Source organism: Lepisosteus oculatus, chromosome 18 (genome assembly GCF_040954835.1).
Source record: "Lepisosteus oculatus isolate fLepOcu1 chromosome 18, fLepOcu1.hap2, whole genome shotgun sequence".
Classification (NCBI taxonomy): domain Eukaryota; kingdom Metazoa; phylum Chordata; class Actinopteri; order Semionotiformes; family Lepisosteidae; genus Lepisosteus; species Lepisosteus oculatus.
Genome location: NC_090713.1, coordinates 19,869,684 through 19,884,673, shown reverse-complemented (window position 1 = coordinate 19,884,673; position 14,990 = coordinate 19,869,684). Strand labels below are relative to the sequence as shown.

The 14,990-nt window shown below is 52.6% G+C and overlaps 1 protein-coding gene across 2 annotated transcripts in view; it reads right to left on the bottom strand.

Annotated features, from left to right (window-relative positions):
- LOC102697130 (muscarinic acetylcholine receptor M1) overlaps positions 1-14,990 on the bottom strand; it is a 37,875-nt gene extending 22,885 nt beyond the window's left edge. Inside the window, exon 1 of one of the 2 annotated variants that reach the window (XM_015338883.2) lies at positions 14,810-14,990. The gene's annotated coding sequence lies outside the window, so the exon portion shown is untranslated. Of the gene's footprint in view, positions 1-12,509; positions 13,154-14,809 lie in introns of those variants that run through there. The other variant, XM_015338882.2, reaches the window with a different exon arrangement.

Genomic DNA, 14,990 nt, shown 5'->3' with positions numbered 1-14,990 from the left:
CCTCCAAACTTTCTAAAAGGAGTTGAGCCGTTAGCTCAGGGCTCTGCGTAGCTCCGTGCCTCTGTGGGTGAGTCATGTTTGCATTTTCCCCCACCCCACTGTAATCTCTGTAAACACTGCGTTCTAAGGATACAGATCCTCCTCTGCAGGCATGAGGACTTAACCCTGAGTGGATTACGGCAGTACCTAACCTCCTTTTGAAAAAAACAAACTGAGCTTATTGACAGAATTAATCCAGCCGGCTTCAGGATCAACAGTGAAACAAATGACCCTGGATCCGTGCAAGAGGAAATCTGGGACTGGGAACAGGATGTGCTTTCTCTCGTGGAGAGCGGCGAGTGTCTGGAACAGAGACGCGCTGCTGTCCAGACAAGCTGCTGGTGCTGAGCCCTGGATCGGTCGGTGGACAGGGACCGAGCAGGTTTCACGAGCCAGACGGCCTGTTTGTATTTGAAATGAGTTCTTTTTCCCTGTTCTCGTGATCAACCAATACCTAAAGACCCGGATATCGCCGATTCACTGATCCACTCAGGTCCCTGCGGGACCTCTGGATTTTGTCCTGTTTGATGACCCAATTAAACAATTAACTACTATCTTAGGAAGCCGCTGTGCCACACTGGTCAGCATTGCTGCCTCCGCAGCGCTGGGGGCCTGGGGTTCAACTCCCGCCCTGGGGTGCTGTCTGGGTGGAGTTTGCATGGTCTCCCCGGTGTTCGTGTGGGTTTCCTCCCACTGCTCACAGACATGATGGCGGATTCATTGGCTTCTGGGAAAACTGGCCCTGGTATGAGTCTGCGTGTGTCTGCGTCAGTGTGTGCCCTGTGATGGACTGGCGTCCCATCCAGAGCGTACAAAGCAGGTCAGACAATGGATATGCGATTCCATATTATATCCCCTATTAATCAAATTCTAAAAGCATGCTTGCGTTTACTCCGCTATCGAGCGTATTCGCAGAAAAGCTTAAAACTATCACTTTTCTCACAAAGTACTGAATACTGTATAATGGTCAGAAAGAGCAGGGAGCACGTAAAACGTTTCCGAAATCACATGTAAGACTTTGATGCTTAAAATGTTTAGGGAGAAATGGAAGACTGGTGTGTATTTTTTTTCTTTCAAATAGCAAGACCAGCCATATACAGTTTACATATGTTTATGTTCCTAAATTGATATCGTTTATGACCTTCAGATGCGTTATGCTCCTCTTCTTTTTATGCTCGGCTACTAAAATTTCCCTTTAGTGGTAAAATTCCATATAAATATTCAATACTAAAACGTGCACAGAACTGAGACGCTCCAGGTGACAGCAGAGCATTTCAATCTCAAGATTCCCGCTCCATTCACGGCTGGGAATGTCGTCCCGTTCCTGTGGGATTCCGGGGAACCTGCCTGAGCTGAACCCCGGAGAGTCAGCCCTAAACAGGATGTGCACCAAAAAACGGGAAAGAGGAGATCGTCCTAGTTCTAGTCCGCAAGTCAGTTGTCGATTCCAGGTCCTCATCCAGAGGACAGCCAGGAGACCGGCTTCAACGACGCGGCTGCTCCACACTCCCACAACTCTTTGGGTAAAGAGCTGCCCCCCCCCTGTTTTGAATGCGATTCCATATAGATTCCCCTCGCGCTCTCTCTGCTTCGTGTCTCACTGAGAACGGGACCTGCTGCAGAGTCCCGGCCCGTCCTGCTCAGTGACCCGTGGAGCTTCTCCAAGCCCCCCCGGCTACGAGCAGGACAAACAGTCCGTCTCTCAGGCGGCAGCGGAGCTCATCGGTTCCCCTCCTGCCGCGGGAGCAGGCCTGCCTGGGCTTGCAGGTTTTACAGCTGCCTCGGTCCAGAGGTCAGGCAGGCGTCGGGAACGGCCGTGCCCCCGGCCTCAGTAATCCACTGCTCTCCTCGGCAGTTTGAATTGGCGTGGGGTCGAAAGATTTCATTGTGTTCCACCACCGAAAACCAGTTTTTCCCCACAGACATCTGCTCTTCGTTGTGCATGCGCTGAGAATGAATCACTCCTTACAGGTCTACAGCGCCTTTCTGGACCCTCCCACTCAGAGCTCTGTACAGGTCATGGGGATCCCCTCCACCCCCAGCAGTGTGCCGCCCCCACCTGGATGAGGCGTCAGTCCGCTCCCCACACCCCAGCTCTCAGTGGGGAGGAGAGCAGAGTGATGGAGCCAGTTCAGAGAGGGGGGGTTATTAGGAGGCCATGATGGGTAAAGGCCAGGGGGGAAATTTGGCCAGGACACCGGGGTAACACCCCTACTCTTTTCGAGAAACGCCCTGGGGTTTTTAATGACCGCAGAGAGTCAGGACCTCGGTTTTTACGTCTCATCCGAAGACATAGCTTCCTTCTTTATGTCTCATCCGAAACCTTTATTACAGTCTAGTGTCCCCGTCACTATACTGGGGCATTAGGACCCACACAGAATGCAGGGTGAGCGCCCCCTACTGGCCCCACTAACACCCTGGGATTTTTAATGAGCACAGAGAGTCAGGACCTCGGTTTTACGTCTCATCCGAAGGACGGCGCCTGTTTACAGTCTAGTGTCCCCCGTCACTATACTGGGGCATCAGGACCCACACAGACCGCAGGGTGAGCGCCCCCTGCTGGCCCCACTAACACCTCTTCCAGCAGCAGCCTCAGCTTTCCCAGGAGTCTCCCCTCCAGGTACTGGCCAGGCTCCCACCTGCTGAGTCTCCAGTGGGGTGAGCTGCAGGGCGATATGGCATATCTAGAGTTCTTATCCACTAGGCTGCGAGTGCCAACTCCCAGTTAACTCCAGACACTTCAGTGGGGTTTAATCTCCCCTGCTGTGTTGATACAGCAGCTGACTGCCAAGATACCGCATTAGCGCCGACTGTCCCACACACGCGCAGATACACCTGCTCTGTTGTTTTATGCTACTGTTCCCTGCAACCTTTTAGCATATTCCCTGGCTGCCACTGGAAGTTGCCTGGGATTAATCCGTGTGCCAAGTGAACGGAATGGAAAGGCTGCGTTAGATCCCAGTGGCTTTTAATAAGAGCTTATCTCCCTTAATGTGTTTGTCCACTGCTGGCCTCTGACACTGCATTAGAACACGTCTGGCGCAGGCCCCAGCCCACTCGCTGGTCCACACGACTGGATTTGTAGGGCTGGTCTCCCCAGGTCGGGGGTGGCCACTTAAATAGGACCCCCCCCCCCTCCCTCCTGCTCAAAATCCCAAACCCTGCAATCCGTAGCACCGGGACCACCTGGTGAACAAGACCCCCCCAACAAGATCAGAATGATCACATCTCTTCCAGGACACCCCGAGGAGCCCGGGAGAAAGACGTGGATCTTCTCTGCTATGAGAATCGGGTTAAAGACAAAAAGGCTCTGCTGTAAAATGCGTCGTTGCTGGGAGAGAGAGAGCATAGATAGTTCCTCGGTTTCCTGAACCTTTAATCCGTTTTTTTTTTCCCAGTACCTACACAGGAAGACCTGCCTCTTTTGTCTGTAGAAGGTTCCCAAGCTCAGGTACAAATTAATGGGGAGAATCTAAAAGTCAATGGAGTGACTGCAAGAGTCTTAAGCTCAGGAAAGAAGAAATTGTCTCTCTTTGCAATGGGGACTCCAGTCCTCTGATCTCTTTTCAATACAAGGATGGGTGAAATTCTAGATACAATTATTTTACTAGGCAGCAGCCCTATCGCCCTGCAGCTCCCTACTGGCAGCCCCACTGGAGACTCAGCAGGTGGGAGCCTGGCCAGTACCTGGAGGGGGAGACTCCTGGGAAAACTGAGGCTGCTGCTGGAAGAGGTGTTAGTGGGGCCAGCAGGGGGCGCTCACCCTGCGGTCTGTGTGGGTCCTGATGCCCCAGTATAGTGACGGGGGACACTAGACTGTAAACAGGCGCCGTCCTTCGGATGAGATGTAAAATCGAGGTCCTGACTCTCTGTGGTCCTTAAAAATCCCAGGGTGTTTCTCGGGAAGAGTAGGGGTGTTACCCCAGTGTCCTGGCCAAATTTCCCCCCTGGCCTTTACCCATCATGGCCTCCTAATAACCCCCCTCTCTGAACTGGCTCCATCACTCTGCTCTCCTCCCCACTGAGAGCTGGGGTGTGGGGAGCGGACTGGCGCCTCATCCAGATGGGGGTACACACTGCTGGTGGTGGGGGGGGATCCCCAGGACCTGGAAAGAGCTCTGAGTGGGAGGGTACAGAAAGGCGCTATAGAAGTGTAAGCAATTATTAATATTATTAGAAGTGAACACGTGCTGCAGGGAGACCTCAGTTTCAGTGCTGAGGAAGGAGACACTCTTGTCTCACAATGGCTGAGTTCAGAGCCTTTTCCTTTCTGTCTGAGGCTCGAAGGGATTCATCCGCAGGCTCTGGAAGAACAGGACCCCTCCCTCCTCTCATTTTCCAGGACAAAGATGATAGTTATGGGGGGAGGAGGAACAGCTTGGCAGCTCAGTGCATTCTCTAGGTTCCCAAGAAACAACAAACCGCAGTCGGTTTCGGTTCTCGCCGGGGAGGAACGGGGGGGCTGGGGTGGCGGACCAGGGCTCCGAAGGATTGCAGGTTCAAATCCCGGGTGGGATACCGCTGTTGTATCCTGGAGCGATCTCTCGGATTGTCCCAGTCCGGGCAGATTTGACACTGTGCAGGGGGACATTTGATCTCTGGTCCACTTGCCTGATGAAATCCTGAAAACAACCCACTGCTCATCCTAAAGCTATTCGGTGTGCTCCTGTCCTGCCATCCAGATTTATGTTTATCCCTCCAGTCTGTGCTGGGGCTTTGCTAGCTATCTTCTCTCCCTCTTCTTCCAATTCAGGACACAAACAGGAGTACGCACTCCGGTTTCGCCAGAGGACTCACCTCCCAGCACGGGCCCCCCGGACCGCGGGAGGAAACCGGAGCACCAGGAGGGACACCCAGGTGGTCGTGTGGAGAACATGCAGACTCCACCCAGACAGCCCCCTCGGAATTGAACCCAGGGCAGCGGCGAGGCTCGCCTGTACCGAGTACATATTGCAAAGACGCGCTGAAAAGCCCGACGCGCGCCGAACCGCGCTGGATCACACTGGCCGTTTCTAATGCATACAAAACCGCCCGTCTCCCGGTGAACTGATGCTGGGGGAAAAAAAGCAACTCCTCCCCCACGTGCTGGCGATAGAAAAGCCGTGGGTGAGTATCGGACTCTCAGCCTGCACTTGAAAACCCTCTCCGCCAGGCTCATCTCAGCTGTGTAACTTGGAGAGCTTCCAGAACTGGCTGCCGCTGAGACACAGTTGCTCTGGGGTGGTTTTTTTTTTTTCTTACGGTCGGTGTTGTGCATCTTATTAATCTGGGGGGGCACTTTCTGAAAGACCCCCCCCCCCGGGGGGGCTCCTGGCTCCAGACCCCTGCCACTCTTTGTGCAAAGAACGCGCCTCCCCCCCCCCCCGGCTTTCACCCAGAATTCTGCTGGAGGTCTCTATTGCCTCCTAGGGCAATTAATGGTAAAGAGGGCCGAGCTCAAAGCGCATATGCGCTTTGATTGTCTAATATGTACACATTTTAACGATATTTAAGATGAACTGCAGTCTCTACAGTATGGTTGCATGAGATTCACACATTACAATTCGTGTTTACAATGAATTATGATTGAGGGGGGAAGGGTTAACAGTTTGGATCTCTTGAGGGATCCCAGTGCAGGTTAAGTATCTGTGCAGCACTGGTCCCATTACTGCCAGTTGCAGGTTTGTATCTTGATGGGGCACTGTTGTTGTGACACTGAGCAAGAGCCTTCAGTCAAATGGCCTGATGTTTACATCAGAGTCCCTTTGGCTGCTGGTGTTGGCTTTGGGCAATACCCATGCCCTCAGCCCGCAGTCCCCATGAGTGCTGACCTTATTACATTGATTATCGTGCTTTTAAAATGGCGGATTAGAGGGACGTCTGTACCCAAAGAGGGGTGGGAGTGGGGAGCAAGCGGCCCAGCCATTGCTGCTGAAGCCGAAACCCTGGTTTCTTTCGAGACGCGTCTGGATGAAACCGTCCAGTCAGGACAAAGGGCACTTCTTTACACAGAGGGTTGTGGGAGGGTGGAACAAGCTTGCTGCGGAAAAGCAGGCAGTGGCTTTGGCATAGGCTCACCGACAATACACTGTCCATACCCTTTGGTTCCTAGGCACGAGGTTAGGCCGTCTGATCAGGGAATCGATGAAGGGATCAGAAGGTTTCATGCATTAAAGGAGCACGACTCCTGATCATGATTTTTGTCCGAAAAGGGTGCTTTTCCAATGAGATCATGTAATATGTTAGATATGTCACATCGTGTCCTTGTGGTCCGGACTTCTATGGCTCAAGCCTGGGACACACAAGAACAGAAATCTCCAATCTCACCAATCAGAATGAACTCTCCAGTCAGGTGGGGGTAGTGAGTGCCAGAAGATTGGCTCTGGCTCTGGCGTGGGGGTGTGACTACTTGAGAGAGGCGGGCTCAGGGAGGGGGGAGTGTCCAGAAAGGGGGTGTGGCTTATGTGGGAGAGGGGGCGTGGCTTGAGGTCCTCAACACCATTCTTAAACTGTGGGTGCTGCAAGACGACATGGGCAGATATTAGTGAGGGATCGCTCATTCACTGCTATCGTACATTATCGCCTTTTCTTTTGAAGGATTCTGAGATCAGTTAGCTAACAGGGAAAGCTAGTCCGGGTTGTTTCTCCTGCTGGCATTTCCAGTGAGAGAAGCCACACTGAGTTTTTCTTCCTAATCCCTTACTGAGCATCTGACTACTTAGGCTGAAGCCCCCCGGCCTTATGTCTGGAACGGACTCATTCCCGAAATATATACAGATCCCTCTGCGCTAAGCCTTTCCGAGAAGCACACGAGGTCTAGAGCAGAATGGGCAGGCGACGAAACGACGTCGAAGCTTGGATTAGGACATCAGAGCAGCTCCGAACGAGAGCTCGCTCGCTCGCTCAGCCCCTCCAGCCCTCTTGGTAGTTAGGAGAGAAAGTGATCTGAGGTTGGGCAGCCAGCAATAGGTGTACAAGGCAGGGTCCACCACACACACACACACACACCAGGGCCAATGTTCCCAGAAGCCAATTCACCTCCCAGCATGTCTTTGGACCGTGGGAGGAAACCCATGCAACCCATGGGGGAGAACATGCAAACTCCACACAGACAGCACTCCGGGTCTGGGTTTGAACCCAGGGCCCTGAAGGATAACTACTGCGCCACCGAGCTGACTCTGATACTCCTACATTTTAATACATATTTTTATTGCCCACAACCCCTCCTGACATCTTGCACCCAATAACTCAGATACCCAGCAGGCTGGTCATTTGTAACCTTCCTGATATTCAATTACTGTGTAAACGTCCTTGAAGTAGCTTGTGAGTACTTATAGTTATGCGTTTTAAAATTGTGTCTTTTCCAGCATTTCCCCCCTTTATAACAGGAGAGTCAACCACAGTTGTCGTGCTTTACATACAAACTCTCACTTAATCGGACTATTCCAATCATTTCGTTCCTTGTAAAATGACTACCCAGGCTCCGAGATGATTAAGAGGTGACTCGGCCCCTCAGGCGAGGTAAATGTCGTGTCATCTACTGTAAAAGACATTTCAGAATAACACTTGATTCTCTCATTTCGAAAAACTGCTTGGTTAATTGATTAATTGGCTGCTCAGGCTGGAACAAAACCTAGAAGACACCAGGCCCTCAGGAGTGTGGGCCTCCCCAGTAAACTGCTGATTAACTAGGGTTAATTAGTAGTTAGTTATTTTAATTACTAAGTAGCTCTGTCTTCTTAGATTACAGGGACACGGCCATGACATTCTGAACCAAACCTCACCTTGTACTCAAGTATCGCTGGAGGTATTGGTACTCCATTACTTTTCCTTGTGCCTGTACTTGACTAGCAGTGGAAATATCGGTACTCCATTGCTTTTCCTGGTGCCCATCCGTGTGCCTGACCCCACGTCTACTGTGAAAATTCAGACAGCGGGATCTTCCCATGTGCTGTTGATACCGGTCAAAAACAGAATTTCCTTCGGAACGAACAGGGAAACTCCCACCAGAGGACACGTACAAGTGGGACACTACTACATGGAACGTGCATTAAAAATTGAGAACAGGTGGCACTTCTGTACACAAAGAGTGGCGGGAGAGTGTGGCACAGGGCACTCAGCCCCTGTTGTTGAAGCCAATACCCTGGGGCTTCTCTTAAGGAACAGGGCTGTACGAGACACTCGATACAAACCGATGAGCTACTGACGACCGGACATTTTGAGGGCTTTATTACGTGCTTCTGATCCTTCAATCTGTCCTCAGGATTAATTTCCTCAAACCCTGCCCCGACGCCTTTCTATGACCTCCTTGTGGAGACTTTTATGGGAATATTGCACTCCTGTCCCTTATAGTGCATGCACCGGGACTTTATCACCTGCTGAATAAACCTAATAAAACAATTCTCACATCGCTCAAATGGCGCTGGTGGTTTCCCATATGCCAGACGGAGCATCCGATCAGATAGTCATCGTCAAGCGTGATCTGAGTTCGGGGGCTCCCGGATGCTGGGAGATCCGCTCGGATTATTTTTATTTGACTCCCTTCCTGGAATTTGCTGTTCCTGGAAATCGGAGGGTTTTTGGGGGTGAGTTTACCTAGTGGGGGGGGGGCTTTCATGAGCTAAAAGCCGTCCCTTAGAGAAAAGCAGTGAACCCTGGTCCTGCAGGGACGACCCGGTGCCTGAGGTTCAGAACTGGGGACTCTTTCAGATGTGTACCCCCTAAAAGGTAAACCAGCTGAACCTCTGCACTGCTCCTGTTGGGTGTGTCTGACACAGTGATCTCACCTGACCCCTCAATAAACTGAGCATTGTAGTTATTGAAGAGTCACCAAAACACTCCTAAAAGTGAACGCACGCTAATAACGGGTCAGAAAAAATATATATCGTTTATATTCACAGACCATCTAGTGTATATATAGCTGGTGTAGTTCTGCCAGCACCCATATCGCCCTGCAGCTCACCGCTGGCAGCCCCAGTGGAGCTCAGCAGGTGGGAGCCTGGTCAGTACCTGGAGGGGAGACTCCTGGGAAAGCTGAGGCTGCTGCTGGAAGAGGTGTTAGTGGGGCCAGCAGGGGGCGCTCACCCTGCGGTCTGTGTGGGTCCTAATGCCCCAGTGTAAACAGGCGCCGTCCTTCGGATGAGACGTCAAACCGAGGTCCTGACTCTCTGTGGTCATTAAAAATCCCAGGGTGTTTCTCGAGAAGAGTAGGGGTGTTACCCCAGTGTCCTGGCCAAATTTCCCCCCTGGTCTTTACCCATCATGCCTCCTAATAACCCCCCTCTCTGAACTGGCTCCATCACTCTGCTCTCCTCCCCACTGAGAGCTGGGGTGTGGGGAGCGGACTGGCGCCTCATCCAGGTGGGGCTGCACCCTGCTGGGGGTGGAGGGGATCCCCATGACCTGTACAGAGCTCTGAGTGGAGGGTCCAGAAAGGCGCTATAGGGTGACTGGACCCTTTCCAACATGAATATCCCATTTGCGCAGTCAGGAGAGCTCCTATTGAGGCACAGGGGATGGTTCGCCTCTGCGTGCTTTCTTGCACAAAGTCTACCAGGGGACCCGTTCTGAACCAATCTGAGGATTTGGAGAGCTGGGCAGCACAGTGGTGAGCGCCCTGGGTTAAATTCCTGAGGGTCGGGTCTGTCTGTGTGGAGTTTGCATGTTCTCCCACGGGTCCCCCTGAATTGCCCTGGTTTCTTCCCAACGTCCAGAGACCTGCTCACCCTCAGTGACCAGGCACTGACATAGCAGATGCTGTAAAACGACGTCGTGGTCATTGAAGACTCACACTTATATTTACGATATTCGCAGACCATCTACTGTATACAAGTTTATATATATAAATGTTCTCAGCAGTGTTGGGTTAAAAGAAAACGGCTCTTTTCTTTTTCCTAGAAAAACAACTTTTTCCACCGCGAAAGAAACATCCGAGTCAATCGCTCGACTCTGCTTCGTGAGAAAACGTTACAAGTCGCTGAGGACCGACGGAAATACCGTCACGCCCCACCCCCACCCCCCCCCTCCCCCTCCCCACAGCAGACGACCCTCCACGAGTCCACGACGTGACGCCAACACGAGGGGGCACCTTTCCCACGCGTGAAAATGTCACTCGCAGTTCGTTCCGCTGCTGGTTGTGCCTCGTCGCGCAGGCTCGGTTTCGATCTAATATCAGCTGAGGCGGCTGGACGCTATCTTACCAATAGTTTCCCACAGTTTTTTTTAAAAACTTTATTTCTTTATGACGGCCATAAACGTCGCCGCGTTAATTAATGAAAAGGTGACCTCCTTCACACGCGGCGTCTATAAAATAAACCGACTCATCGTGTCGAACTGGGTGAGGGGGTCATTTCTCCTGGGGGGATGGTTAAAAACCGAGTTTCTGCCCGAACCTCTGACCCGCCCTGCCCGCCGGTGCACTGGATCAGCTGTACCGTAGCTGTAGTTCACAAAGCGCCACACACACACACTACAGTAAAGAGTTTGGCTGCAGGTTATAATAATATTATTATTAATCATAATAATAAGCTTCAAGTAGGGAGCTGCGTCAGCAGGCGTTGGCTGCAAAGGAACAAGTAATAGGTTTATTCCAGGCTGAAAAAGAGAAGACAGAAAACACAACGTTTCGGCTGTGGAACCTTCTTCGGAGCCATATTGTCAATGGCTCCACACCCGAAACGTTGTTTCTTTCCAGCTATGGAATACAGCTTTTCTTGTTCCTTTGCATAATAATACGAATAATTAACGATTGCTTACACTTCTATATAGCGCCTTTCTGGACCCTCCACTCAGAGCTCTTCCCGGGTCAACCTCCCCAGCCTCCCAGAATCCATTTCCGGCTCTTTAGAGGAGAATACTTAGTAACACCGCCAACAGCCCGGATGATTCTACTCAAACTGCTGTCACACACCTATACAGACGCCTATTAAGCGCGCGCCCTGTCTGAACAGTGAGCAGGCTCACCTCCACTCCCCGGCACTTATCGAGAGTGAGACATTCCAAGAATCATTGCTTACGCTTCTATATAGCGCCTTTCTGGACCCGCCCACTCAGAGCTCTTTCCAGGTCCCCTCCACCCCCAGCAGTGTGTACCCCCACCTGGATGAGGCGCCAGTCCGCTCCCCACACCCCAGCTCTCAGTGGGGAGGAGAGCAGAGTGATGGAGCCAGTTCAGAGAGGGGGGTGATTAGGAGGCCATGATGGGTAAAGGCCAGGGGAGGAATTGGGCCAGGACACCGGGGTTATACCCCAACTAGATCAGTACTGCAGGCACAGATCCAACTCTCTCAATACCAGACTGCAGATAGACCCCTCTTCACATACAGACGGGATTTAAGACTGAAGAGAAGCAGATCAATCTCCTAATCGTTCACGCTCCTGCCGCCGTCTCCCACCCCCAACATCGCGTCCTCGATCGCCATCGATCGCCTTCTAACGCGACTCCCGAAACTTTGGGATATAATCTGCTTTTTGCCACGCTTCCGGGGAACCTGTCGCGTCTGTCGTCTCTTGATCAGACGAGTTATCTTACCACAATGCCTTGTATCCTGACGCTGGTGTCCCGCCCGGGAGGACACAGATGTAAATTCGACTTTCCGAGCTCACAATCCGAATCGACCAATTCTGGTTTTGTTTTGTTTAACATGCGTGTATTCTGGTCGTCTGTGAGACGGGCGGCTCTGTGTGTGCGTGTGTGTGTGTGTGTCCCTCGCATTGGTCACTATGGGGAAGTCTAGTCGCCTGTAAACCGCTGCTGAATTCGCGGCTGTGTTTCTGGCCACATGCCCATCCCTCCCGGAGAGCTACACAACCCCTCCGTGTCACCACCAGCCCTGGAGCCCGCGAATACACACAGAAACGGGAATGAGTCGTTTTCTGCGGGTTCCTACGGCTGAGTGGCGTTTTAAGATGCAGCCGTTGGGCTTCTATGGCGTGTAAGCGCGGTCACGGACACGCGTGTGGACAGCACACATCATTCTCCGGTCACTGTCGGGGTTGTTTTTTTTTTGTCGTGAAAAACTACACCACAGCCCAGGCCAGGTCAAGTTCGGGAACTTGAAACGTGTACTCCTGGAAGGAAAAAAAAAATATTATAGTCGCCACTTCTCTCGGTTAGCGAGGAAGGGGTCCGGCTTGAAAAACGCTTTTCCCCGAGTTCTCCCACCCCTCCGCTTTGACGAGACTTTTAAACGACACGCCGGTTTGATGTCCTTCGTAAAAACGAAGCGTCGAGACGTGTAAAAAAAGCTCTTTCGTTTTCTCCCATTCACCGAGTGGGGGGGAACAGGTGGACGAAACCCCCCACTCCATTGCTGAGACGCGACGTTATCCGCCGCCCCAGTCCACGGACGTCCACCTCCGTGTCAATCGGTGAAGAAAACGGACGCGTGTCCTTGCGGGACGTGTCCGTGTGGCCCGTCGCTCCGAACCACCGGACCGAGCAGGAAATACAAGATTTTTAAAAACCACCACGCCGACCCGCAAACACTTACCTAAGGGACTGGCGACTGACGACCCTGGGATCTCCCTTCTTCACACACACACACACAAAAATAAACCCCACGGGTTTTAATCCCCCAAAGTTTGTGTGTGTGTGTCTTTCTGGAGGGGGGGGTGTCCGGAGTCGTGAAAAATGAAAGAAGAAAAAAGTTCTAACCGGGGACTTCAGGGCGACGTGTCTTTAGAATTAACTACCCCCTCTCCTCCTCCTCCTCCTCTTCCAGCCCGTCCCCGCCTGCTTTTTCGGAATCGGCAGCCGGAGCGAAAATGAAGCCCCTGGACTCGTTTCGCTCTTCTTTTATTATTTTTTTTCCCTCCCTCCGGCCACCCCGTTAAGGATAAGTCCGCCGTCGGCTGTCCACGCCGCGGGCTCCGCTGTCCCTGCGCCGCCTGGGAGGAGGGGTCTCTGCCCCGGTCTCGCCCGCCTGTCCTGCGGCTGGCTGTCCGTCCGCCCTCGGGGTCCGACCGCGAATGTGCTCTCCTGCGACCCTGCGGAGCAGCTAACGGCTCCTACCTGCCAACCAGCGCAAATATTATGTCGCTCGCAACACAAACACCAGCCTGGGCGACACCTCCCCAGCCCGCCGCCCGGAGCGACGCCCGGCCCTTAACCCCCGCCGCGCCGACGGCTGTCGAGGGGGGGGGCGGGCGGCCTTGCTCGGTCTCAGCCCGCAGTCTGCAGTTCAACGCCACGTTACACCTCGAGCAAAGCACTGTTTTAGCGGGGGTTTTGTGTGTGTGTGTGGGGGAGGGTTTGTAGCGCCGACAGTTTGTCATGAGCGGCGCTGCCCTCCTCGTCCGTCCTCGGTTAGGTCCGGGGTTCGAGAGAGGCGCCCCTGTATATGTGTGTGTGTGGAGGTCGCAGCAACGGCGTTTGTACTGTCCGGGGAGGATACATTAACCGCCCCCCCGCCAATATATGGGGGATAAAACTCGGGAGCTACGCGGTAGCAGGAGACTTCATCCCCGCTGTTTGTTGTTTGTTGTTTTTTTCCTCTGGCGACCATGTGTACCTGCCTGCGCGTCCGCCATATTGGAGACGTCACCCATGACAACGGTCAAGAAACGGCGAATAAATGAGATATTTGTGAAGATAACTAGTTCCGAGGGGAAGCCGAGGTCCACGTTTGGGTGGGTGAGGAGGAGGGGGGCACACACAGATACAGGTCACCCTAACGACTCGCTGTTCACAGGCCAGTTCGGGTCACACACCGAAACACGTTCCTCCGGTCTGTTATGCGAGTAACGGTGTGTCGCCTACCACTAAGATTTATTTAGGTGTGCTGTAAGATGGAAACGTTTGAGATCCACTGGTTTGCTCCCGTTTTACTCCCACAGCCCGAAGACGTGCTGGGAGGTGATTAGGCTTCTGGGGAAACCGGCCCTGGTGTCAGTGTGTGTGTGTGTGTTTGTTTTGGGATGGACTGGTGTCCTAGCCGGGGTGTACCCGGCCTTGCGCCCGTTGCTTGCTGGAATAGACTCCAGTTTCCCAATTCTGACCCTGGTGACCCCCCCAAACACGTGTTTGTATTGTACTGGTTTGTGTCCCAGCAGAGCCCCCACACGAGGTCTTCCTCGACACGGTTACACGAGAACAGCAGATCTAGTTAAGTGGGGACGACGACGACGAATTCGTCCTGAGCACTGCGCTGCTTTTAAAAAGAAAGATTCAAAAAGTTTGCGTCCGCCAATTGAAGTGACAATAACAACCAAATGACTTAGCACTACGTGTCTGACTTTTGCTTTCTAAAAGTTGTATGTTACTTAACTTCTTGCTGTGCTGTGTTGATGTTCTGTGGCGATCCCTTTAATGTCTTTGTATAGGAGCACACGTGCAAACAGGCATTTCACTGCACGGGTGCACCTGACCAAGAAACTGCCAAAAGACGCCGTCCATCTCCCCTAGCGTTAATTAAGGACGGCACCCAATGACGTCAACGCACGTCAATGAGTCTTGTGTGCGGTCATTTTAGCGACAATCCAAATTGCCACATTTTCCTCTTGAACGACGGCCAGGAGTTTCCCTTGTCGGGCACTGCATAGACAATACTAATTAAGAAACCCCTGATCAGCCACCCAACATGCAATTAGACCAGTTGCTGTTTGATAGGTTTCTCGCCATCTTGTTTGCGTTAATTAGAAGCGTGAACGCGCAGCGTCAGGTAGCCCCCAAAAAAAAAGACCGCGAACAATCTCTACTCGGAATACACACACACGCACGGCGGGCAGCCACACGTTTAACACAATAAAGTAAGACGACACATCAGGTGACACTTAAAAGCTACCCACTCACGATGCCTGTATCCTGTTCCTGTCCGACTCCCGTCCGCTCCTCCGAAGCAGTCCCAGGGGGAGCGGTATCGACAAGCGCTTGCAGGTCTCTTCGGGGTTTTTTAAACTCCGCGGAATATCTCCTCGGCGCAGTTTTTCAAGCGGTCGTGCGTGTTTCTTTTCAGGACCTGCGCTCTCGCCGG